Raw genomic sequence first — 27,114 nt, 5'->3', positions numbered from 1 at the left:
ATACAGTCAGTACAATCCCTACCAAATTACTGATGACATTCTTCACAGAAAGAGATTTTTTAAATCCTAAAATTTATATGGAACCACAAAAGACCCTGAAGAGCCAAAGCAATCCTGAGCAAAAAGAACAAAGCTGAAGGCACTACATTGCCTGACTTCAAAATATACTACAAAGCTATAGTAACTAAATCAGCATGGTACAAACATAAAAACAGATGCATAGACCAGTGGAATAGAATAGAGGACCCAGATATAAATCCACACATTTACAGTCAACTTATTTTTGACGAAGGCACCAAACACATAGAATAGAGGAAAGGGCAGCCTCTTCAATAAATTGTTGTGGGAAAACTGGACAAACATTCAGAACATGAAACTAGATTCTCTCTCACCATACACAAAACTCAAATGAAAGTGGATTAAAGACTTAAATCTGAAACATGAAACTACCAGCAGAAAACATGGGGAAATATTCCAGGACATTGGTCTGGGAAAATATTTTTTGTGTGAAAATATTTTTTGTGTAAGACCTCACAAAAGCATAGGCAACCAAAGCAAAAATAGACAAATGGTGTCACATCAATTTAAAAAGCTTCAGCACAGTAAAGTGAACAATCAGCAAAGTGAAGTTACAACCCACAGAATGAAAGAAAATATTTGGAAACTACACATCTTACAAGGAATTAATAACCAGAATCTATAAGGAGCTCAAACAACTCAGTAGCAAAAAATTAAATAATCTGATTTTTAAAAAATGGACAAAAGGCCCGAATAGATCTTCCTTTAAAAAATACATACAAATGGCCAAGTAAATGAAAAAAAAATTTAACATCACTAATTATCAGAGAAATGCAAATTAAAACCATAGGTATATCATCACACCCCAGTTAAAATGACTTACATCAAAAAGGATAAATAAAATGTGGGGTGTATATAAGCACTGGAATACTATTCAGCCATTAAAAAATAAAATCCTCTATTTGCAACGACATGGATGAAACTGGTGGTCACCATTTTAAGGGAAATAAGCCAAGCACAGAAAGACAAATATCACATGTTCTCACCTGTATGTGGAAGCTAAAGAAATGGATCTCATAAATATAGAGTGTAGACTGTAGATTGGCTGTTATGAGAGGCCAAGAATAGAAGTATGGAGGGAGGGTCAAAAGAGGATGATTAACAGGTAAAAATATACAGTTTGGTAGACGAGATAAGACCTAGAGTTCAGTAGATCAGTAGGCCATAGTTTACAATAATCTATTGTGCATTTCAAAATAGCTAGAAGAGGCCGGGCACGGTGGTTCACACCTGTAATCCCAGCACTTTGGGAGGCCGAGGCGGGCAGATCACAAGAATAGGAGATCGAGACCATAATGGCTAACACGGTGAAACCCCGTCTCTACTGAAAATACAAAAAATTAGCCAGGCGCGGTGGTGGGCACCTGTAGTCCCAGCTACTCTGGAGGCTGAGCCAGGAGAAAGGTGTGAACCCGGGAGGTGGAGCTTGTAGTGAGCTGAGATTGCACCACTGCACTGCAGCCTGGGGGACAGAGCGAGACTCCGTCTCAAAAAAAAAAAAAAAAAAAAATAGCCAGAAGAGAATAATTTCAATGTTTCTAGCCTAAAGAAAAGACAAATATTTAAGATGATAGATATCCTGGTTACACTGATTTGAGTTTTACAAATTATACGAACGCATTAAATTACTAAATGTATCCTGAGACTATGAGCATTTGTTATGTATCAATAAACAAAAAACACTAGATGCTTGCAAGGATGCAGACAAAACCCTTATACGCTGTTGGTGGGAATGTAAACTAGTATAGCTGCTATGGAAAACAGGATAGAGATTTTGCAAAAATCTAAAAATAGAACTACTATATGATCCAGCACTTCTACTACTGGGTATTTATCCAAAGAAAAGGAAATTATATCAAAGGAACACCTGCACCCTCATGTTTATTGAAGCACTATTCACAATAGCAAAGATATGGAATCAACTTAAGTGTCCATCAGATGAATGGATGAGGAAATATGCTATATACATACACAATGGACTACTACCTGGCCATAAAAAAGAATGAAATTCTGTCATTAGCAACAACACGGGTGGAACTAGAGGACATCACGTGAAGTGAAATAAGCTAGGCACAGAAAGACAGATATTGCATGTTCTCACGCATATAGGGGAGCTTAAAAAGTTGATCTCATGGAACTAGGGAATGGAACTATAGTTACCGGAGGCTGGGAAGGATTGTGTTTGGGGAAGGGAGATGAAGAAGGTTTGGTCAATGGGTATAAACATAGAGTTGAATAGAAGAAATAAGTTCCAATGTCTGATAGCATAGTAGAATGATTATCAATAACAGCAATGTACTGTATGTTTCAAAATAGCTAGAAATGAGGATTTGAAATGTTCCCAACACATAGAAATGATAAATATTCAAGGTGATATACACCCTAAATACCCTGGTGTGATCATTACACATTCTATGCATATAGCAAAATACCACATGTATGCCATACAAATGGACAAATAATATATAGGTTTTTAGAAAATAAAACTTAAATCTAAAAAAAGAGTTAAAGGGAATATACTCTTTATTTATATTTTTGAGTTCGGATTTCAGGGAAGGGCGCTGAATATATAGTGTATATTCAGTAAATATTCACTGAATAAATGAATAAATGCCTTTCTCTTAAACTGGTAGCCAATCTTTTTACAGTTTTTTTTTTATTTGATGTTGGATGTTTGTGCTTTTCTTTTTCTCCCAGATTAAATATTTCAAATGTTTTATTGATTTTATTATCAACCATAATCAATTCCCTTATTTTTTTCTGTTTTCTAATTTATGTCTATGATGGTTAATACTGAGTGTCAAGTTGATTGGATTGAAGGATGAAAAGTATTGATCCTGGGTGCGTCTGTGAGGGTGTTGCCAAAGGAGACTAACATCTGAGTCAATGATCTGGGGAAGACAGACCCACCTTTAATCTGGTGGGCACCATCTAATCAGGGGCCCGCGAATATAAAGCAGGCAGAAAAACGTGAAAAAGTGAGACTGGCCTAGCCTCCCAGCCTCCCACATCTTTCTCTCTTTCTCCGGTGCTGGATGCTTCCTGCCCTAGAACATCAGACTCCGAGTTCTTCAGTTTTGGGACTTGGACTGGCTCTCCTTGCTCCTCAGCTTGCAGACAGCCTATTGTGTATTGTGGGACCTTGTGATCGTGTAAGTTAATACTTAATAAAGTCATATATATATATATATGTTTATATAGAACCAATATGATATATATATCCTATTAGTTCTGTTCCTCTAGAAAGCCCTAATATGATGTCTTTTATTTATTCATTGGTACATACGTATATGTACGAACAACTCATTTATTTAAAAAGGAATACAGTCGTGTGCAAACTTATGTGATACAAATAGAATCTAATGGGGATGCAAGAAAATGAGGGCTGACTCTTCTTGAGTGAGGGGCTGGGGATCAGAGACGACAGCCTTGAAGAAGAAGTGACAATAAAGTGAAATATTAAAAATTAAGAAAAAGTAGACGTTAAAATTTTAAATTGACATAAGAGTTCAAATTTAAAAGTCAGGAAAATAATTGTTTAGAAATAACGGGAAGATAAATAGGGTTACTAATTTTTTAACCATTGATTTTATATATATACATATATAGTAACAACTGCCTTGGAAGCACCATTATAAGAGCTGTAGCAACAAATATGAAGGGCAAAAGTTCCTACCTTTAAGTAGTGTGTATTCAAGGATGTGTATAAAGGAGACAGTTAATACGTGTATAAATTATATGTGTTGGGTAATCAAGTTACTATGAAGAAAATCAAGGCCAAATAACTGAGTAAAAGTCCATAGCAATGGGTTGGGTGGAGTGGAAGGAGTATACTAGGTTGGCCAAGGAAGACTTCCTAAAGAAATGACATTATTTGTGCAGAAAAGAGAATCAGGTTTTCGTCTTGTTTTAAATTTAGATGAACATTTGATGTCCAAGTAATAACGTTAGGTAAACCAAGGAATATGAATCAGCAGTTCAGTAGAAAGGTTGAGTCCTAAGATATAAATTCAAACATTTCAAACTGTAACTAGTATGTAAAACTACAGACTGGATGAACTTAAGGTGCCCTTAAGTATAATCATAAGGAACAGGAAAAAGTTACAAAATAAAATTTTAAAATTTTACTTTACTATGGGATTAATAATAAAAATATTAGAGTAATTGTGGAATTAATTTGTCTTCCTAAAAATATTAGAGTAATCGTAGAATTAATTTGTCTTCCTAAGTTTACAAGTACAAAATATATAGCTGTTAATTCCCCCAAAATTGTAAACATGTTTAATGGCTTAAAAATTCCAATGACTTTTCTTTAATATTATAAAACGGTTCTGAATTCACATGAAACAACAAGTGGAATAGAATAATAGAGAAAATGTTGAGTAAATAGAATGAAGACAAATATTCTATATTATATTTTAAATTATAATTATAAATAAATGTTTATGATGTAAAAATTAACAAAAATGTGTGAAACAGCAGAAAGTTTAGAAACACACCCAAACATATATAGACCATTTAGTAAAATCATTCTCACAGATCATCAAAAAAGTACAAATTTAAACAATTTACTGTCATTTTTATATCCCAAATTGGTAAAGGTTCAAAACAACGAAGTCATCCAGGGTTGGCAACGTGGGCGTTGACAGGCATTTTCATATGGTTGAACTGGGAACGTAATTTTTCCAGTCACTCCAAAGGCAATATGGCAGTTAACATCAAGACTCTTAAACATGTGCAAGCTTTTAACCCGTTATCTCTACTTCCTGAAATGTGTTATGAAGAAACAGTCATAGTTAAGCAAAGAGTCCTTTACAAAATATGGCTGCAGCCAGTTAGTTAGTAGATTGCTTAAATTAGGCAGGGGTGTGTTACATCATTAACTATTTCATCAGGTTCTCAAAATTCGGTTTGAATTTCAGAAATTCCAGAAATTGCTCAAGGTACATTAAGTGAATAAAATATGTAACTGCAATTTTATAAGAAAAAATGTATTAATTTATTCAAATATGAAAGTGTTAACTCCTTATCTTTTGTTGGGCTAAGGAGAATTTTATTTTATTCTAATCTTTACCCTTTTTTAGTATTTTACAATGACTGCACAATAATTTTACAATCATAAAAATGCTCTGAAACGTAAACCAAAGGCATACTGTCTGTAAGGCTACAAATGGGGAAAAGGCCTCAGTGTCCTCATTTCTGAAATAATAATCTATCTCTTGAGTCTTGTGAGATTGTTGTGAGAAGCAAGAGAGGTATGAAATGTTCCAGAGTGCATTAAGAGACATAAAGAGGCTGGGCTTATCCGTGCTTCTAGGACACTAAGGTGCCACTGAAGCATTTTGTCAATCGCCTTAAATCTTTCACTTGGGCACCATGAGTGCACTAATGACATAGGGTGGCCTAAATCAATTGTACCCATTTCTCACACAAGGTGTTTACTTCCACAGGAAGCTGGCTCCAAGGAGGGCGTTGACGCTGCTTTAAGCAAGTCCACCAGTTTGCTCAAGGATTCAGCAAGCAGACCTTGGCAAGGCAAATGTATAAGTACTAGTTAAAGGTTAAGAAAAGTTCTGGTCTCCTTACTGCACCCAGGAGACGCAGACACGCAAGTGTGTATGATGATGGATCACTAAGCAAGGAAGTGCTTCACCAGCCTCAGAGGTCGTGGGAGTCCCAGGGCAGGCTCTTTGCAGGGAAGGAGGCAAAAGAGGGCAAGTAACAGGAGTAGTTTAACAATAAGACTGGTTTACCGAGGTTAGGCTCAATAAAACTGTTTGGCCCTGCTCTTGGTGGGCAGACTAATTGTACAACAGAGATTCAGGCCAGGTTTGGCCACAGTTGCAACGTGCTGGTTATTTTCCGTTTCTCCTGACTCTAGTGGCAGCTGTTCAGTGCTGTAGGCCCTGTCCTGGGCCGTGCTGTAATGTTCACGTGAAATGTACAAGAGTTGATATGTTGGTTTCACAAGCAAAATAATCTTCGAACCATCATGAATTGTGTGCTTTATTATGCTCAGTTTACAAATTAACGGGAGGAATTTTACTCTGCCCTGAAGGTTCTATCAGAAAACAGAACTAGGAATTATTTCTCCCACTTCTATTGTAGTAAAGAACATAATTGTTCTTCTGACCCCCTGCTTGGGCCTAGTTTTCAAGAAAATGTGTATAACAAAATGCTATTGCATGAGAAAGGTGAAGGAAATATAGGAGCCCACGATGAGAAAACCAATATGAAAACATTTAACTATGAAATAAAATGCGTTTGCAACACATGTTTTATGTATAAAATGTTTAAAGACAGCTTTTTAAGTAACAAATGAACTTTGCAATTAAGCTCTCAGTAATTAATTAAGCTTTCAGGACTCTCATTCATTCATTCATCCACTTATTCAACAAACATGTGTGACTAAATATAGTCCTTGTAGTCCAGACGCCATTCAGTGAAACATACAAAAGTGAACGGCACTTAATACCTATCACAGAGAGAGCGTCAGGAAACAAACACACAAACACATGCCCTCACCATGAAATAAGCAGTAATAAAAATGTTGAAAACAGTACATTATTTTAAGAGAGAATGAAAGGTACAAAGGTGATAATGTGTTATTTTATAAAAATTACTATAGTCATTTCAGGTAGTAAATTACTGCTTCGAAGCTGTATTAAAGGACAATCTGGCGTAGAATAGTAAGCATGGGCTTTAAAATACGGAGCATTTAACTGACATAGTAGCTAAGTGAACTTTAATTCTTCTTTTGAGTTTCCATAATTTCACTACCTCATCAATTTTTTCTCTAAAAATCTTTTTCTTAAAGACAGAGTCTCACTCTGTCAGCCAGACTGAAGTGCAGTGGCACAATCATAGCTCACTGCAGCCTCAAACTCCTGGGCTCAAGCAATCGTCCTGCCTCAGCCTCCTGAGTAGCTGGGACTACAGGCATGTGCCACCATGCATGGCTAGTTTTTAATTTTTTGTAGACATGAGGTCTTACTATGTGGCTCAGGCTGGTCTTGAATTCTTGGACTCATGCAGTCCTCCTGTCTCAGCCTTTCAAAGTACTGGGATTACAGGTGTGAGCTGCAGTACCCAGCACTAAAAATCCCAGAAAATAGAAGAATAATGTAAACATTATTCTTACATTATTATTATTATATACTATTATATGTTATTTTGAAAGAATAACATAAGCTCTGTATACCTTAAGAATCCACACGCAGGCCGGGCGCAGTGGCTCACGCCTGCAATCCCAGCACTTTGGGAGGCCGAAGTGGGCAGATCACGAGGTCAGGAGCTCGAGACCATCCTAACTAAAACGGTGAAACCCTGCCCCTACTAAAAATACAAAAAATTAGCCAGGTATGGTGGTGGGTGCCTGTAGTCTCAGCTACTCGGGAGGCTGAGGCAGGAGAATGGCGTGAACCCTGGAGACAGAGTTTGCACTGAGCCAAGATCGCACCACTGCACACCAGCCTGGGCGACAGAGCAAGACTCTGTCTCGAAAAAAAAAAAAAAGAATCCACAGGCATGTTTAGTATTTTAATAGTAACAGTTTCTTGTGAGTCCAGAAGAAAATTCTTTCAATGTATTATATTTTGAGAATCTGAAAACATATATGAGTCAGTATTTTTTTAATTGTGTGAATCATGTGAGTCTCACACTCCTAATTTAACAGGAAAGCATGTGAAGTACTTGCTATTGTCAAAGTGGCTTCTAATTCCACGTCTGCTACTACCACAGATACTGTTGCTACCACCATCGTTATTACAAACAGAAGTAGACGTATGTCCAGACGCTGCATGCTCATCTGCTGACCACCGACTCTTCCAAATACCACCAGAAAAATTTATTACAAGAAAAGCTAAGTTCCTTACACTGACTGAAGTACAAGCGAACACTACGTTGACATAATATTAGTACTGTTTACCTGAAGAGGGATGTCAGGAAAAGATATTTATTAATATATTGTCCCAGGGTCTGGGACGTGTGATTTTTAAGGTGGTTCTTAAAAGGCTCAAAATATTTCTGGGATGGACAGAGATAGTGAAATAATAGCTTTAGACGGTGGGCATAGCAAAGAGAGGACCTTGAAGTGAGCTGTGAAGAGCAAGCCATTAGTTTTGATAAGTGAGCTGTTTTGATGGGTTCAGTCTTACTTCTGAAGCCATTAGTCTTGATAAGTGAGCTATTTTGATGGGCTCAGTCTTATTTCTGAAGAGCAACTATTTCTTGGAGCAAGTAGTTAAGTTTTCTTGTTTTCAGTAGTTTTTATTTTTTATTTACTTTTTACTTTTTGGAGACAAGGTCTCACTCTGTCACCCAGGTTGGAACACAGTGGCGCAATCTCGGCTCACTGCAACCTCTGCCTCCCAGGTTCAAGAGATTCTCCCCCTCCAACCTCTTGAATACCTGGGACTACAGGGGCACTCCACCACACCTGGCTAATTTTTGTATTTTTAATAGAGACAGGGTTTCACCATCTTGGCCAGGCTGGTCTCGAACTTCTGGCCTCAAGTGATTTGCCCACCTCAGCCTCCCAAAGTGCTGGGATTATAGGCATGAGTCACCACGTCCAGCCTGTTTTCAGTAGCTTTTAATATAGGCTGTTTTTTTCTAAGCCATGATGTTGAGGGAACATTCTCAAGTTAGGTTACCAATTTGGATTCTTAAAAACTATAAGACGAGTAAAACATATTGGAAAAGTAAATATAATAGAGATCAAGATATTGCTAGCAAACTTCTGACCCACCAAAATCAAATCTATGTATGCATACATATATAATATGATCATGTCGAAGTTATACATGTTTGTAAGATTTGAAGATTACATCGCTGTAATAGATGTTAAAGCCTTGAAAGGCCTTTATAATGAGATGTAATGTTATGTATATTCCCATATCTGAAACGTGATTCCAGAGGAATAAATTATCAGGTCCAGATTTGAAAAATGACATGACAGAAGAGCCAGGGGGATTGAGGTGAGGAGTTGCATGGCCTGATCATTTGTAAGCCTGTGTCTCTGTTTGATGGGCTTGTTTTGATTTATGACTTAGGAAAACCAAATCTGGATATTACTTTCCATTTACTACTTATCCCTATGCAGCAGAGAAACCATAGAAAACACCGTGAGGAACACATAGAAATTGTTTTTAAATAGGTACACGCCATCTCTCCAGCCCGGGCTTACTCTCTCCTCCTCTTTTTTCTCATTTTGGTTTATGATTCCCTATTGTACTACAGCTTAAATAATAACTTTTTGAGAGTAAGTGTTGCTACTTTCAGGCATGTCATGATGAAACTTGCTTCAAAATAATATTTTATTTAGAAGTTTCAAAATGTCATTCTAAGAGCTTGGGTTTGAAGTCAGTGACATCTGGTTTGACTCTTGGATCTGGCATTGGCCACTTGTGTAACTCTGGGTGATTTACATAACTTACGGAAGTCTCTATTTTCTCCATTCTAAAGTGGAAATAATGACACCTGTCATGGGGCTGATGCAGGCATTAAATGAGCTTCTCCCAAGTCCCCTTAGCAAATGCCAAACATACAGCAAATGCCATGGGTTAAACTCTGTTCCTGAAAAAAATTCTGTGTTAAAGCCCTAACCCCAGAAGAATGGGATCTTATTTAAAAACAGGGTGATTGCAGAAGAAATAGTTAAGATGGGGTCGTTACGATGGACCCTAATTCAATATAATTTGTATCTTTCTGAAAAAAGGGAGACCTGGACACAGAGCAAGGCACACAGGAGAGCACCACGTGAGCATGACAGAGGTGAGGGTGACTCCTCTGCGAGCTAAGGAATGACAAGGGTTGCCTGCAAACCTCCGAAAGCAAGGAGAGGGGCCTGGAACAGGTCCTGGGAAGAGGACAATAGGTGGAGGCTAGAGAGATACAGCAAGGAACAGAAGGCATTGCAAGTCATGGGAAGAAGTCAAGATTCTAATTTTTTTTTCTTTTTTTGAGGCGGAGTCTCGCTCTGTCACCCAGGCTGGAGTGCAGTGGTGTGACCTTGACTCACTGCAACCTCTGCCTCCCAGGTTCAAGAGATTCTCCTACCTCAGCCTCCCGTGTAGCTGGGACTACAGGCACCACCACCACCCCCGGCTAATTTTTGTATTTTTAGTAGAGACAGTGTTCACCATCTTGGCCAGGCTGATCTCGAACTCCTGACCTCGTGATCCACCTGCCTCGGCCTCCCAAAGTGCTGGGATTACAGGCATGAGCCACCGTGCCTGGCTAATTTTTTTTTCTATTTTTTAGTAGAGACGGGGTTTCACCATGTTAGCCAGGATGGTCTCGATCTCCTGACCTGTAGTGATCTGCCCGCCTCGGCCTGACCTCTAGTGATCTGCCCACCTCAGCCTCCCAAAGTGCTGAGATTACAGGCGTGAACCACCACGCCCCACCCTGAGCCACTGCACCCGGCCCCTAATTTTTAAAAATCTTGTTGGAATAGGATTGAAAGCTTTACAATAAGAAAATGTTTAAACCTATTATTTGCTTTTTTTTTTTTTTTTTTGACTCCTGTCTGGAGCTCACTTTAACAGAAGATGAGACACAATGAGAGACTAGTGAATGAACCACCACACAAGGGCAGGACAGATAATGATGACTGGAACTAGGCTGGTACGTGGGAATAGGAGACATTGGATACATGTAAGGTGTCACTGGTGGTGGAATGAACACAGAACTCGATTTTGGAGTAAGCATATCCCAGAAGCAGCCGCCGAGTTGAAGGACTTGGAGAACAGTGCTAACCGTCACGCAGGTGCAGGTAGGGAAATCACGGAGGGCCGTAAGCCAGTGTTAGTTGTCACCTCACCAGTATTCGCTTACTATTTTGCATGTATGTGGAAAGCAGTAGGTTGTTTCAGGCGGACTCTGAGTTCAGTAATCATTTACATAATCAAAGGATGGAAACCATTTGATTTGCTGAGCACCCACCATTAGGTGCTCAGAGCAGGCACCTACAGTTTCATTTCTCTTCATTTTCACTCCAATTTCTCACCCATTTTTTTAAAAAACTAAACTAATACAAAAGTGAATGTGAATTAACTACCAACTAAAGTCTTGATCATCTACAACTGCTTGTCAAAATTATCTTGGTTCTTTTACATCTCTCTGATTTTTATTTTATTTAGACACATTTGAAATGTGTAAGAGCAAATCTTTTCAGAAAATTTAATTATGAAGCAAGTTTACCAAAAATGTGCTTCATAGCACATTAGTTCCTAGAATTGAATTCTGAACAAAGTCTCAGTGGTCAAGTAGCTATTGTTTTTGATCATATATAGGAAACTCACATATATTTCTTGTATGGCTTATAATGCAGATTAAAAGTTCTGAGAATTAAGTAAAATAAACAAACCTAATCAAATCAAAACAGAAGAAAATAATTACAGACAATATCCTAAAATCCTATTTAGCTTTGTTTAATCAAAGTAGTACCCATATGGATACTTACGACCAACTGGACTCTATCCCTTTTAAAAGAACCCTAATGCCCTTTGAAAATGGCACCAGCCCTGTGTAGGTTTGTTGGAACTATCAGCTATGAGTTCACTTTTTAAAAAATCAGTTTATCAAGGGACAGTGTTTATTTCCGGTAACCAAAAAACCTAACTCAATGCTTCCCCAGCCTTTTCCACATGCTGGCACTCACATAGAACAATTGGTTCAGCATTCTGGGCTATATAAATGAGGCTGCTCATGTCTGTCTAGTCTCACAACCCTGCTCAGGCACCCGAAGGACGAAGGTGCCTCAGATCTCTTCACCCTCTTACAGCAGTGCTTGTACATAGGATACAACATATAACAGGCATAACAGCGCAAATGTGTGAGGACTACTGCTCCAATTGATACACCCATTGTTTCTGAGACTTCTTTTGACACCAAGTCATTTTTCTAATCCTCTAAATACTTGTAAATATTATGTGGCACTAGTAGCCCTCAGAAGCCCACTGGCCGATTCCACTGTGAGGATGGTGGGAATCGCCCCGTGTGTACAGCACAGTCACTGCTCTCAGAGAACGTACAATCTCTGATGACCTCCATGCTTCCGCTTGGATTCAGACACAGCTTGACCACTACGAGTCATAGATTTATGCAAAGTGTTGTGCAAAATAAATTCAACATTGACAATGAATAATATGATAGGCTGCTCTGTTGAGAGTGTGGGGAAGCATGAAGGCAGTGTTTTACTGTCTGTGTTCTCACATTGACTGTTCTGATGGCATGCCTTTGAAAATTATCACCTTTAACCATGTTTAGGATATATTTTTCTTTCTATTTTTTAAACTACTCTACGATCTACAAAATTGTTCCTTTGATTCTTTATAAAGATTTTAGATGAAAAGTAAACTCGGGGTTGGATATTACCTGGAAAATCCCTTCCTCTCCCCTCATTTTATTAATCGGGAGTAGTTAGGACACTAGTGAGCTCATAGTAGAGATATTGGATCTTCATCAAATATTTACCAACAGGCTACTTGCTTTCAAAACGGCACAGAATTTGTTTGAGATTCTGGCTCTGATGTTTGCCATGTGTGAATAAGGGCACCTAATTCAGAATTATGAGGACACCAAGGCAAGCCAGGTCACATCCCTGTGTAGGGTCACACACTAAAAGAAAGCCACGGCCGGACTCCATCTCAAAAATAAATAAATTAGTTAAAAAAATAAAAATAAATTTAAAAAAATAAAAGAAAGCCAAACAAGCATTATAACCTGGACATGCTGCCCCCTGAGTCTTCACTCTGCTCCTCTCACTGGCTGTCCCTGCAGAGACTCCCAGGGACAGTTCCTGTGTATGGAAAGTCACTGCAATATGTACAGGGGTGTGTGTGTACTGAAAGCCATTTCTATATGGTTTACTTTCTGTATTACTCCATTCTCACACTGCTAATAATGGCATACCAAAGACTGGGTAATTTATAAAGAAAAGAGGTTTAATTGGCTCAAAGTTCAGCCGGGCTGGGGAGGATGCAGGAAACTTACAATCATGGCGAAAGGGGAAGCAAACACATCCTTCTTCACAGGGCAGCAGCAAGAAGAAGTGCCGAGCAAAGGGGGAAAAGCCCTTATAAACCACCAGGTCTTGTGAGAACTCACTCACTATCACGAGAACAGCACGAGTGGAACCACCCGCATGATTCAGTGACCTGTCACGAGAACAGCACGAGTGGAACCACCTGCATGATTCAATGACCTGTCACGAGAACAGCACGAGTGGAATCACCACCATGATTCAGTGACCTGTCACGAGAACAGCACGAGTGGAACCACCCCCATGATTCAATGACCTGTCACGAGAACAGCACGAGTGGAACCACCCGCATGATTCAATGACCTCCCACCGAGTCCCCCAACACCATGTGGGGATTATGGGAACTACAATGCAAGCTGAGGTTCTGGTGGGGACACAGGAAAACCGTATCACTTTCCCATGCCTGTTGGATATGATCAAAGTCAACATACGGTGAAGGGAGAGCAACGAGAAAGGGAACCTGGAAATCTAGATTTTAGTCCAGGTTCTCCTCTATGAGGTGGGTTAGGGGAAACAAAACTACATGGCCTTCATTTCCTTTTTAGGCAGTTGGGATAAATCAGCATATTCCACAGGATTTTTCATGAAATATTATTCTGAAGATGTTCCTCAGAAAAATGGTTCTATGACTACATAAAGGTGCAAAATGCTATACAATACACTGAGCTCTTAGAAATTTACAATACACAGGCATTTTAAAGCACTAAGTACAGCAAAAAAAAAAAGGTTTAGATTTCTTCAACTCAGAATTTTTTAATCCTATTTAATGATACACCATCTTTTTTCACTTAATATCCCTTAGAAATAGAGGTAAAAGATCGTTAAAGTCTTTGTCAAAGGCAAATGTTTGTAATGATTTTTTCCAAGTACTCAACATAATCACAGCATGCATTAGTGATTAGGACTCTTCTGGTTGCAAGAAACATGAATCCAGTCCAACTACTTTAAGTAAAGAACATTCAATAGAAGATTACATGAGCTTTACAGGAAAAATGAAGGGAAGGGAAGCCACAGAGTATCAGGAATAAAATGAACACAGCAGAGACATAAGAAGGAGGCTGTATCGTCATCTTACATCTGTTTTCTTGTGTGTGCCCAAGCTTGGAGGAATCTTTTTCTTGGTTCACATGGCTGGAAGCATGGCTGCAATCATTCCAAGTTAACGTGTTCTTGTTCAGTCTTCTGGAAAGACACTCAATAAAATCTTTCTTGGCTCCAATGTAACATTTTTATGGAAAGAACTAATTTGAATCAGGTGTCCATCCCTGGGCAAATTGCTTGTGGCCAGAGAGATAAGGTCATCATTTAAAAACAACTCCTGTTATTGTAACATGTAAATACACTAAGGAAATGCAAGGCAATACCCAGAAATGGGGGAGTGAGCTGGGCACAGACAACAATAGCCATGAGTGTTTGGTTAATACTGGATTTTATTGACCAAATAGCTCTATTTTGGTCATTGGTAAGGACTGTTAAACCAATTCTGCTCCAAATTCAAATTTGGGTTCAAAGATTTTTACATTTAGTATGAAGCTTAAATATGTAGTCTTGAAGGAATTTACTGTTAACAAGAAAAAGAATGGAGTAACTGGCCTGTCTCAAAGTGGTGTTGTATGACTTCCCTGATTGATCCAAAACTACACTGATTGATCCAAAGCAACACTGAATGTTACCGTGTATTTGCGAAGTACTTAACTCTAAAGATAATTAATTCTCTCCTTGTGTCTTTATTTAAGCCTTTGGAACCATGGCTTTAAAGATCTCACTCGATTTTCCAGGCAATAGGCAAAAACTAATGGATGTTTTATGAGTCTGTTGGCGACCAGTCAACCACGGCTGCTCCATTCTATTTTATTGTTGACTTATCACCAGCTTGACCGTCACAGAGGAAAATGAGATTCAACTAAACTTCTTAATGGCAAGAATTTAATCTGTGAAGTCAGTACATGTACTGGAGTAAATTTTGTATCAGGAATATATTCTTTCCAGATTCGTATTATTTGTACCTTCTCTAGGAAGTGAAAAAGTTTGTTCTAAAACTCAAGATGATACTATTAATTTCATTAAGTGAACTTACTAGCTAAATTAGTCACATTACTAAAATAGATAAATTTGTCACATAGATTATGCTTCTGGGAAACAAAATAGCCATTCTAGAATGTTTAAATATGCCCTTCTTTATCTCTCAGCTTTCTTGCAAACCTGGTAATTTAGTGTAACACACATATCCTGTGAATAGACCAGATTCCCTAGAAGACAAATGCTATCAAGGGCATGTGTCAGAGTGATTAAGAGTATTATTTTCTACCTTCTACATCTCTTTTTGACCCATACCTCAAGCATCTTTTTCTCTCTGCACAAGCTTCACCCCACCTTACATATCTCAAATTAGCATGAGCAATTTAAAATGCTCCAGATTAGGTGGCTTAGAACCAAGAAAATGACTGACAGACTTGAATCCCACTGAGGGGAGCTGGAGTTTAGCTTTGCTCCTGAAATGAAACTCCATTTCAAATTACAGTTTTCATAATCACCAGAATAATAGTAACATTAATGAGTTCTTCCTATTTGCTAAGGCCCCTGAGAGTCTGTGTGCATATTGTCTTTTTTCATCTTATCTGCACAATCACCCAGTGAGGCAGGTATTCTTGTTCCTATTTTAAAAACCAGGAGCCTTGGTTTTGATGAAGTAAAATGCCTGGGCAAGGTGACATCGATGTACGGAACAGAAACAGGACTGGAAATGAAGACTGATGCCAAATTCCAGGTTAGAGAATGGAAGGAGTTAACACACTTAAATTAAATACCTTCTGGGTGTTCTGTGCTTTGCCTCTGACCTGATGGATTCCTAGAGCTCTTGCCCTTATGAAACCTGCCTGTGCCTTGCTTTTGTGGCCTGGTCTTTCTCTAAGTTGTGGACTAAAGTCCTGTTCCAAACCCCGTCACCATTCCTTAGGGCAATTGCCTACATACACACATGCTGTGTGGGACATCCAGACCCCTGAAATGATCACAGGCTCATTTGTAATCACTTTGCTGATGGAAACAGCAGCCCAGTTTGCTTTGGCTTGAATATCCATGAGGATAATTAGATATTGTCTTTGTTATCAGATTTCCTGGACACTTTCTCTTAGTGCCACACTCCTCAATTCTGTCCTCCAGGAGGAGAGAAAACTTTAAATTTATCATCTAAACTTTGAGACTTGAGAGTCGAAGGATGTGCTATTAACTAATAATTAAGCTGGGACCACAGATCTGTCCTGAGGAACACACAGTGCAAGGTTTCTCTACTTTTGGACTCTCTAATCTCAGAGGGTGACACTAAGTATAGGTCCCACCTGATGTCTGTTTGCCTGGAATTTCTATTGTTAATCGTTATATAATATTTTACAACAATCATAGTAACTACATGTATTGGCCTACATTAGTCATATAAAGCATTATGCTAAGTCATTTATATGTAAATGGCTCATCCTCACATAAAATATTGAAGAGTACTATAATTGTGCCCAATTTTTATATATGGCAAAGTAATATTTAGAAATTAGTTCTTTGGTGCCAAGCTAGATTTCTTTTTTCTTTTTCTTTTCTTTTTTTTTTTTTTTGAGACAGAGTCTCGCTCTGTCGCCCAGGCTGGAGTGCAGTGGCATGGTCTCAGCTCACTGCAAGCTCCGCCTCCTGGGTTCACGCCATTCTCCTGCCTCAACCTCCCAAGTAGCTGGGACTACAGGTACCCACCACCATGCCCGGCTAATTTTTTGTATTTTTAGTAGAGATGGGGTTTCACCGTGTTAGCCAGGATGGTCTTGATCTCCTGACCTCATGATCCTCCCGCCTCGGCCTCCCAAAGTGCTGGAATTACAGGTGTGAGCTGCCACGCCCAGCCTGTGCCAAGCTAGATTTCTATACCTTGTAGTGTCAAGCCTTGGGGATTTTGACAAAATTAAGAATATTGCAGGTGTTGATTGTACTTCCAAGACATATTCTACCCACCTAACAAGATGAATAACATAGTTCTTTTCTCATAAGACAGTCCCACCACTTGCTGGAGTAGAAAAGGTGCTGGGCAAGAGCCCCCGAAGTACGTGGTGAAATTCTTGTCACAAGTGTTGCCACCAGGAAGAGGATTCAATCCACCTTTTTTCTCAAGGATAGGGGAAAACAGTGCGCATGGTAAGACCAGAGCCAGGAGAAAACTGGGCTGCACGACAGGCAAGTATCTCACAGGAGATACTTGGAGCTCAGGGGAGGACGAGCAGCTGTTGCCAGAGGAGATACTGCCTGTGACCCGCAGTGCAAGCCAGGAGGCAGACACCAAGGACAATCGTGCTGCCTCCACTGAGGAGCTCTGACAGATGCCCTGGAGCAAGGGCGTGTTCCTCGGTGATGGCGCCAAGTCAGACCTATTGCTGCTCCTCCCTGCCAGCCCCAGCCCTGAGCTCACTCCACAAGATCTGCCACATCACCCACATGTGTTGGTTACACAAAGCCCGCCTTTTCACCACTCACGAGTTCACACCTGCCAGCACATGGAGTACGCATATTTACATGTGATTTTCTTTTCCGCTTAACGTGCTTACTTTTAAAGGAGGAATACCTTGAAAACACTCTGACTGTTGTACTGCCAAGCGTCATTGATGTACTTCATCTCCATGCCATTTTATTATTCAGATTCGAGGAACACCCTGAACATTTTACCCGAGTAAGATGTGTTTTTGCCATCACGAAGTATCCAGAGGGTCTGCCAAAAAGAGTTTACACACGAAACTCGTGAAACTTAAGACATGTCATAGAGAAGAATGTGGTTAACTCAGGACTTCCATACCACCTGCTCCTGTTGTTTAATTCACATGAAATGATGGATCAAAATGAAGTGAAAACTAAAGAGAGAAAACATATAATGTCATTGAGACATATTTCCAGTGTCAAGGACTATGGAAACCATCCACCTCCTCTTCAGGCGTTGGACTTAATCCAGTACTTTCAAGTTATCTTTCCTAAATGGTTTGGATACACCGATGTCATTTGGTGATTCTTTATCCATATGACATATGCCGTTTTTCACTCATGAAAAGCATTGTTTAAGAAGTAAATTTAAATGATAATTCATGTTTAAGGAAGAAATGATACTGGTGCTACAGTGAGTTCTGCATCCTCACAGCCTTATATAATTTCTGAAGGAAGTTTCACTGGATAAATCCATAGTTCATAAGAAATAGAGACTATTCCAATTATAACCCAAAGCAAAAATGCTCACTGGAGAGCAGGGACTGAGTTTAATTAGCATTATACTTTATATACAGCATCAGGAATAAATGTTACGAATACAAACATTTGAATTTTGGAAAGAATATTTAATATTTTATTGTTGCCCCAATGACTACAGAATAGATACCAAAGTGCCTTAGCATATTTCCAGGCACATCGTCCTCCAAATCCAAAATACGTTAATATCCTCAGTTACACTGGCTGACACCAAAGGTGAGAAATGTAAAATGTAATTAGACAATCATATCATAAATAAATCCAGTTTTGTTTCAATTCATGTTCTATGCTGTTTCCACTATGTAGTTTTCAAGTCTATTAGAGTTCTGAGTTATCTATAAACAGTTGATATTATCGGCTTGTCATATTTAAAGTATTTTGTGTCTCAACAAGATCCTGAGTTCCTGGAGAGAAGGCACTGTAGTCTATTCACCTCAGCCTAGTCAGTCCCCTTAAATACACAGCACAAGTGTGAAAAAACAGAGGAAAATAGACAGTCATAATTGTAATATTTTATTTCTCTATTTAACAAATGTTTATTGAGTGCTGACCATATACCCAAGCACTGTTCCAGGCAGCGAGGATGCAGTGGCCTATAAAAGATGCTCTTGAGGAATTCATGGTTAATCAAGCACTTTTCCAGGCAGCGAGGATGCAGTGGCCTACAGAAGATGCTCTTGAGGAATTCATGATTAATCAAGCACTGTTCCAGGCAGCGAGGATGCAGTGGCCTATAAAAGATGCTCTTGAGGAATTCATGGTTAATCAAGCACTTTTCCAGGCAGGGAGGATGCAGTGGCCTATAGAAGATGCTCTTGAGGAATTCATGATTAATCAAGCACTGTTCCAGGCAGCAAGGATGCAGTGGCCTGTAGAAGATGCTCTTGAGGAATTCATGATTAATCAAGCACTTTTCCAGGCAGCAAGGATGCAGTGGCCTATAGAAGATGCTCTTGAGGAATTCATGATTGATCAGCTCATTCATTCTTTCAAAGATACTTATTAAACACTCACTATATGCTGGGAACCGTGCTATCACTGGGAATGAGAGGGAGAACTTAGTTAACTTCCTACCTCGAGAAGCTTGTGGTGCCTTAGGAGAAGTAAATAAATGAGTATATCACCACACTTTCTTCAATGTTGGGATAGGGATAAATATGAGGCTTTAGGAAATACATAAGGTGGGCTGCTAATCCACATGTGGGCAGAGACAGGAAAAGAAATGCTTTCTAGGGGGGTCTGGTGCTGGCATAGGAAGTCCTAGGCTACCGCCCAGGCGGGAGCAATGGTGAAGGTGGAGGTGTGGTGGCTGGGAGTGGACGGTGAGTCCAAGCTGACTCAATGGCATGTGCAAAGGTGAATACAGACAGATAGTATGCTCCATTATGAGAAATAAAAATAGCTAAACATAGCTGGATAACAGGGAAATAAAGCCCAGCGTAAACAAGTTTGAAGCTGCAACGTGAAGGTGGACGTCAGATCACAAAAGCCCTGCATCCTTGTGAGGCAGTGTGGACATTTTCTAGAGGGTAATTGGAAGCCATGATCAATGCAGACAAAATGTTAGCAAACTGTAGTCTGATGTTTAAATAAATGTGCATTTTCTCAAATTCCATAAATACTTTTTGAAAAATTCTTGTGCTTAAAACATTATATCAGACTCCATGCAGAACAAAAACCAATAATTTATTTTAAATCTTGTCCTCTGGTAACACACACTTTGCTAGGGGCATGAGCTGAGTACACAGATAAGTACATAGTGACAGAATATAAAACTCCAAGAATGAGACAAGTCTTAATGGAGAGGAAGAATGCATGTAATTTTGATGAAAAAAGGAAACTTCAGGGTTGCATTCGAATTAGGACTTGACGAATGGATTTTAACAAAAAGGGTTAGAGGAGAGAAACCATCATGAACAATAGCATTAATGTAGACAAATTGCAAAGCAAGAGTCATGCATCAGCCAGGAATCCAGTTTTGGCCTGAGCGTGTATAGTGTGTTGCGTTGCCTTGCACTGGGGTTTTGTTTCTGCCTCCCTTCTGCCCGGAAGCCTCTGCTGAAACTTACCCTGGTCGGCTTCCTGTTTACATTCAGATCTTAGCTCAAATGTCTGCTCTGGAGAAAGGCCATCCCTGGCTAACTATCTGAAATGGATCCTTCTCTCCTCATTCGTCCTCTATTGCATCACCCTGCTTTGTTATTCTTTTAGCTGTTTGTCATTAACCCCTCCTTTTTGTAATGTAAGTGAGATGGAAGTGGGAGCTCAGGTGTGTCACTACTATAACTATAGACAATGCAATAGGCCCTCAGTACATATATATATGATATTAAATGAAATCAATGAGTGACTAAGTAGATAAGATGCTAAAACAGGTGGGGGTCATAGCATAGGAAGGTGGTATGCGGCCGGGCACGGTGGCTCACGCATGTAATCTCAGCACTTTGGGAGGCCGAGGCAGGCGGATCACGAAGTCAAGAGACCGAGACCATCCTGGCCAACATGGTGAAACCCTGTCTCTACTAAAAATACAAAAATTATCTGGGCTTAGTGGTCCATACCTGTAGTCCCAGCCACTCAGGAGGCTGAGGCAGGAGAATTGCCTGAACCCGGGAGGCAGAAGTTGTAGTGAGCCGAGATCACGCCACTGCACTCCAGTCTAGCGACAGAGTGAGACTCTGTCTCAAAAAAACAAAACAAGAAAGAAAGGTGGTATGCTGGCAGAAGTCGTCACTAGAGCAGTGCCGATGGTGGCAGGTGGGGGTGGGATTTGTAGGGGAACAACCTAAATGGAGTTTTCTTTCTTGACACCTGGCAGCCACAGAGAGGTTGGGTTCAAGACTGGAAAGATTAGAGGGAAAGGGAACATATGGAAGATACCACAGTAGCTGTGGCAAAAGAGAGTGAGCCCTGTAGTGAGAGTGGTGGCGGGAGAATTACGGAGGGGCACACAGGGCAGCTATGAGAATGGTGGCGGGAGAATTACGGAGGGGCACACAGGGCAGCTAGAAGGGCAAGATTTCGCAACATTCCACATGCAGAGCAAGGAAGAGGGAAAGAGAGCTCTCAAGTCCCCAGCATGAAGAGATGAGAAAACTGTTTTCATGGCTTTTTGGTTTGCTTTTGAGATGGAGGCTCTGTCACCCAGACTGGAGTGCAGTGGCACAATCCTGGCAAACTGCAACCTCCACCTCCCAGGGTCAAGTGATTCTCCTGTCTCAGCTTCCGGAGTAGCTAGGAGTGCAGGTGCCCACCACCACACCTGGCTAATTTTTGTATTTTTAGTAGAGATGAGATTTCACCATGTTGGCCAGGCTGGTCTCAAACTCCTGGCCTCAAGTGATCCCCCTGCCTCGGCCTCCCAAAGTGCTGGGATTACAGGCATAAGCCACTGTGCTCGGCCCTAGTTCATGGCTATTTCTGCATCTGCAGTGGTAGCAACACCTTCACAAGATGATATCTATTTGGAAAATCAGCCACTGACTCCAGGAGAGAGAAAGGGCTGAGACCCATCCATACCTGAACCTGGTTTGTGGCGATGTGTCCAGGCCTCCCACCATCTACCTAGTTTGAGAACTTCTCAAGAGTGGCTAGGGCTTCAGCACTCACGATTTTATTGCACTTATTACCATTTTTTTATATATATATTTTTTTCAATTGACAGAAGCATTTAAGCTAAGCATTTAAGCATTTAAGCTCAATCTTGACATCACAAGCTGACAACACACTGATTAGACAGGTTAGGTAGCAAGTTGCTCAAGGTTGCACAACTGGTATGTAGGTATCACTGTTGGTTTGCTGGGCTTCAAATTTCTAAGCCCTTAGTAAGCTAAAGACAGGCAGTAAGGAAAGAAGAAAGAAGGAAGGAAGAAAGGGAAGGAGGGAGGAAAGAAGGAAGGAAGGAAGGGAGGGAGGGAGGGAGGAAGGAAGGAAGAGAGGGAGGGAGGGGAGGAGGAGGAAGGAAGGAAGGAAGGAAGGAAGGACAAAGAAAGAAAAGAGAGAAAGACATGTTTCAAAAAGGAATGAAGGCAAGTGTTTCAAATGCTGCAAGTAATCAATGAAAATAATAAGGAAATCAATGAAAATAACAGTCACTATATTTGGTAATTAAAATGTCATTATTGACCTTTGAGAGAATAATTTTTTAAGAGCAAGAGAATGGTAGAAATCAGACTGTATCCTGTAAAAAGAAAATTATTATGTCTATAAATGGAGATTCTAGAAAAAAAGCTAAAACCAAAGTAATAATGAACTGAGTATTCATCTTAAATTCTCAATTAATTTTCATTACAAATTTTCATTCACAGATGCAATATGCACACACATATACATTAATGAGGCTGTAGTTCATTCTAATTTTTCAGAGTACTTTGTTTTCATTTTAATAGGAAGAGAGGGAAAGAGAGAGAAAGAATATTATAAACAAGCTAATTTAAGATACATGCTAAAGGAGCCAGTGCACTATACAGAACAAAGTTTAAAAGAATAACAAGACTTTCTTCAAAAATATAAGTTAACATCATGCAGAGAGTCCACCATTTATCTTCATTTCTGGGGTCAAAAGCTGAATTCAATTGTAATCCAAAACTTGGCAGTAGAATGACCTTTCAGGTGAGCCGCCCTTGTCTCTGAGATGTCCTGGGATGCTTCCTAGTCTAAATGTTAATGTTTTAAGAAATAAGACCTTATCTTTTTTGTTAGAATTCTCCTGCAATAGCTATTTTTCTGAGAAAAAAGTATTGGCTCATTTTGAATATGTATCCCTTTTTAAAAAGTAATATCTGTGTTTGACCCTAGTTTATAATTTTTGTGGCACATGAGGTAAGCTTAAATGTCATCGGATGTATATTTACATAAAATTCAATCTTATTTCTTTGGGGAAATATAAGAAGTTCATTGGGTCTTAAACTTGCAAAAGATCCTGGTTCCCCAAGACAACAGCAATGACAGATAAATCGGGTTTTCTGATCTGGAACTCCCCACAGGCTCCGGTGAAAATACACAGAGTAGAATGGCTGCTTTGGAGAATTTGTTGGCTTAAGTGCTTATTTCCATACTTTTCCGTAACATCTGCCCTGAATTATAAGATATGGAAAATTTCGGCCGGGCGCGGTGGCTCACGCTTGTAATCCCAGCACTTTGGGAGGCCGAGGCGGGCGGATCACGAGGTCAGGAGATCGAGACCACGGTGAAACCCCGTCTCTACTAAAAAATACAAAAAAAAAAATTAGCCGGGCGTGGTGGCGGGCGCCTGTAGTCCCAGCTACTGGGAGAGGCTGAGGCAGGAGAATGGCGTGAACCCGGGAGGCGGAGCTTGCAGTGACCCAGGATCGCGCCACTGCACTCCAGCCTGGGCGACAGAGCGAGACTCTGTCTCAAAAAAAAAAAAAAAAAAGAAAAGAAAATTTTAAAATATCCCAAACTTTAACTTTATATTTGAATTTTTATGAATGCATAAATGAATTTGTAAAGAGAAATAAGTTTTGTCCAAGAATTAAAGTCATTGAAAAAGAGAAAAATGTGAAGCTGTTTAAACATGGACATTTACTTAGAATATCTATGAAATTAATTTTTTGTGGCAGCAAATAAGTTATTTAAACTTGTATGGAGCCCTGAAGATCTAATGTAAATGCCTTTAAAACTATCTAGACTCAATGGAATCAGAGAGAGAAGAATACATACTATTTCTCTGTGATTGATTGGCAGGTCTGGAGAAAGACAACATAACTGATTTTTTAAAAATATTGGCTTATATTACATTCTAGTCCATTGTAATTTACTAGAAAAAGCAAAATGAGCTTTATATTTTATTCTGTTGTAGCTCAAGGCCTAATTCTTGAAAGGAATTAGCTTCTTAAATATGCAGGGAGTGTGGATAATTAAAAGTTACCATTTTAATCATTATCATAAAATGACCGTTTCCAACATTCTGCCTTTTCTTTACGTAGATGATCTCACTGGCCTTCAAGAACGTAGTCACGTTTAGTTCCTATTTATTGACACCCTAGGCCACTTTGCACAAAGCTGCACGATGAGGCTCAAAATGAAAGGCACTGCTTCGTTAAAATTATTTCCATTTAATAAAAGGAAAATGTATTCGTAATAATGGTATTGTAATTGGATTCTCACCTGAAAGTAGCTTGTAAGAATTATTGTCTTATTTAGTTTTCCAAGCATTTAACATTTAATTCTATGGTGCCATTCCTCCCACTACCCTGCTTTCTCCACGATCTAGATGGGATTTGCTTGCGTTCAGATGACCTGCAGCCTATCTGTTAGAGGTTAACAGCTCCCTCATGACACCCGTTAACCACTGATTCACAAACAGAATATTTTATTTTCCAGTAAGTTAACATTGAAAAGCCGTTTTATCATTAACATGCATAAAATTTTGTGCCAGATTAATGTTCTCCAAAATGTTTTTATTTCAGAACTTCAGGTAATGTAACGTTTCCCCATAATATTTCTATTGTCCCATTTTAGTCCTAATCTCACCATCATCTCCGATAAGTACCAAAATCTTATATTTAACAGTCAATCCAGCCAGTGTCATCTCAATTTTTACAGAGTCAATGGATTTCAATTCATTTCTTCTATTTCTTCTGTATTTTAGGCATAATGTTGGCATGTATGAATTTCAGAACAAGTGCTTTTTTTTTTTTGCAGGCCAAATGAACAAATTATTTTTAAATCGCTGGGGAATTTTTCAACTTTTGTCTCTGTGTTTTTGATACCCTGACTCTGATTAAACTATTTTGTCTTAAAAACTCTGGTATTTGTGATGGTTATACATTTCCTTTCCAGGAATACTATTATGGTTTATGTTTGGTGTGGCTAAGCTCAAATTAATTGTGAAAGACTCGTCACATAAATGTCCTATTCTAAACACTCTGGTCCTTATCACAGGCATTGTAAAGGACAAATAGTCCAGCCAAAGGGATTTGGCACTTGGATAAACACATGAGCTTTGGTCTAAAATGTTTCTTTGTTCTAGCCACATCTGTAGTTTTGTTCAGTATATAAAAATGACTTATTAATATGGGCTTAGAATAGAAATCACATTTGAAACTTTGAAAGTACTTATCACCCTTTAATCAGCTTCCTCTAATATCTGTGTAAAAGCCACAGAAGCTCAGTGCAATCACTTTGAAGTTTCCTCTCACCTTTTACAGATCAAGTGACTGGGGGGAAAGTGGGATTTTCATTCCGAATATCAGATCTATAAGCGTGAATGGAATGCTGGAGTACGTGAACAATGCTGGCCATTTATATTGCTTCAGGACAGATAGGCTGATATAAAGAAAAAAAAAGCGAAAGGCAAAAAGCCTTCTCTGGTATTTCCAGGGTCTGAAAGCCATTTTAGTTACTCCTTTGTTAAGGGCCTGACTTCAAGAAATGATTGTATAATCTTATGTGAGTAGAAAGATAAATATGAAATAAGGAACAAGAGCATGGATTTTTCTATGAAAAAGACAGTGGCAAAAAGCTTGTAGCACGAGTTGTCACACAAAGGGAAATCCCAGTGGAGTGATGGACAGTGGAGAGGAGTGACAGGAGGCTGGGCCTTGGGTCTGGGTGAAGATGGGGTGACCCTGCACAGGGAAGGAGAAGATGGGGTGACGTTGCATAGGGAAGGGAGGTTGGGCCTTGGGTCTGGGTGAAGATGGGGTAACGCTGCACAGGGAAGGAGAAGATGGGGTGACGTTGCACAGGAAACGATAAAGATTTCCCCAAAGGACAAAAGGACAGTTGCAGGCCAGGCGCAGTGGCTCGCGCCTCTAATCCCAGCACTTGGGAGGCTGAGGCAGGTGGGTCACTTCAGGCTAGGAATTCGAGATCAGCCTGGCCAACATGGTGAAAACCCATCTGCACTGAAAATACAAAACAATTAGCCGGGCATGGCGGAGGGCCCCATAATCCCAGCTACTAGGGAGGCTGAGGCAGGAGAATCGCTTGAACCTGGGAGGTGGTGGTTTCAGTGAACCGAGATGGTGCCATGGCACTCCAGCCTGGGCAACAGAGTAAGACTACATCTCAAAGCTAAAAAAAAAAAAAGGACAGTTCTGGGGCACCCAACCTAAACTTTACTCATGTTAGTAATTTATCGAAAGGTCTATGATCCAAACTTATAATTCTTCCCAACCCTGACAATACCATTTCTTTATTTCACAATATGATTTTTTTTAAGTAGGAAAAAATTAACCTTAGAAAGTCCTTTTTGAGATCAATGTGTTTTCTTCACATAAATCTATTTTTCAGTGCATGATCCATTGTCTCATTGTTTCTATTAATATTTTTCTCTTTCTGAGATATAATGCTACACATATTTCAATTAATGTAATGGTTACAGATATAAGCACCTGAGCAAAACTTAAAGTAATCTGGAAAAAACGACATTAAGAATTAGTATCTAAAATACTCTCTTCTAATATTCTAATAAATTCAGGACTCCTTAAACAAAATTACTGTGTCTTTTTTGGTACTTAGGTGAAAGGGTCTAAAGCAAGGGTCCCCAACCCCTGGCTGTGAACCAGTGCTGGCCTGTGGCCTGTTAGGAAACTGGCTGCACAGCAGGAGGTGAGCAGCAGGTGAGCGAGCATTACGGCCTGAGCTCCATCTCCTGCCAGATCAGCAGCATTAGATTCTCATAGGAACCCAAGCCCTATTGTGCACTGTGCACGCGTGGGATCTAGGCTGCACATTCCTCAGGAGAATCTTTTGCC

At 39.6% G+C, this 27,114-nt stretch overlaps 1 long non-coding RNA gene across 1 annotated transcript in view; it reads left to right on the top strand.

Moving 5' to 3' along the window:
* LOC115836101 overlaps positions 1-27,114 on the top strand; it is a 469,594-nt gene that overhangs the window by 352,321 nt on the left and 90,159 nt on the right. The gene's annotated exons all lie outside the window — the stretch shown is intronic.

The sequence above is a fragment of the Nomascus leucogenys genome, chromosome 7b (genome assembly GCF_006542625.1).
Source record: "Nomascus leucogenys isolate Asia chromosome 7b, Asia_NLE_v1, whole genome shotgun sequence".
NCBI classification, from domain to species: domain Eukaryota; kingdom Metazoa; phylum Chordata; class Mammalia; order Primates; family Hylobatidae; genus Nomascus; species Nomascus leucogenys.
The sequence above is the reverse complement of the archived record's forward strand: the minus strand, read 5'-3'. Positions and strand labels throughout refer to the sequence as shown.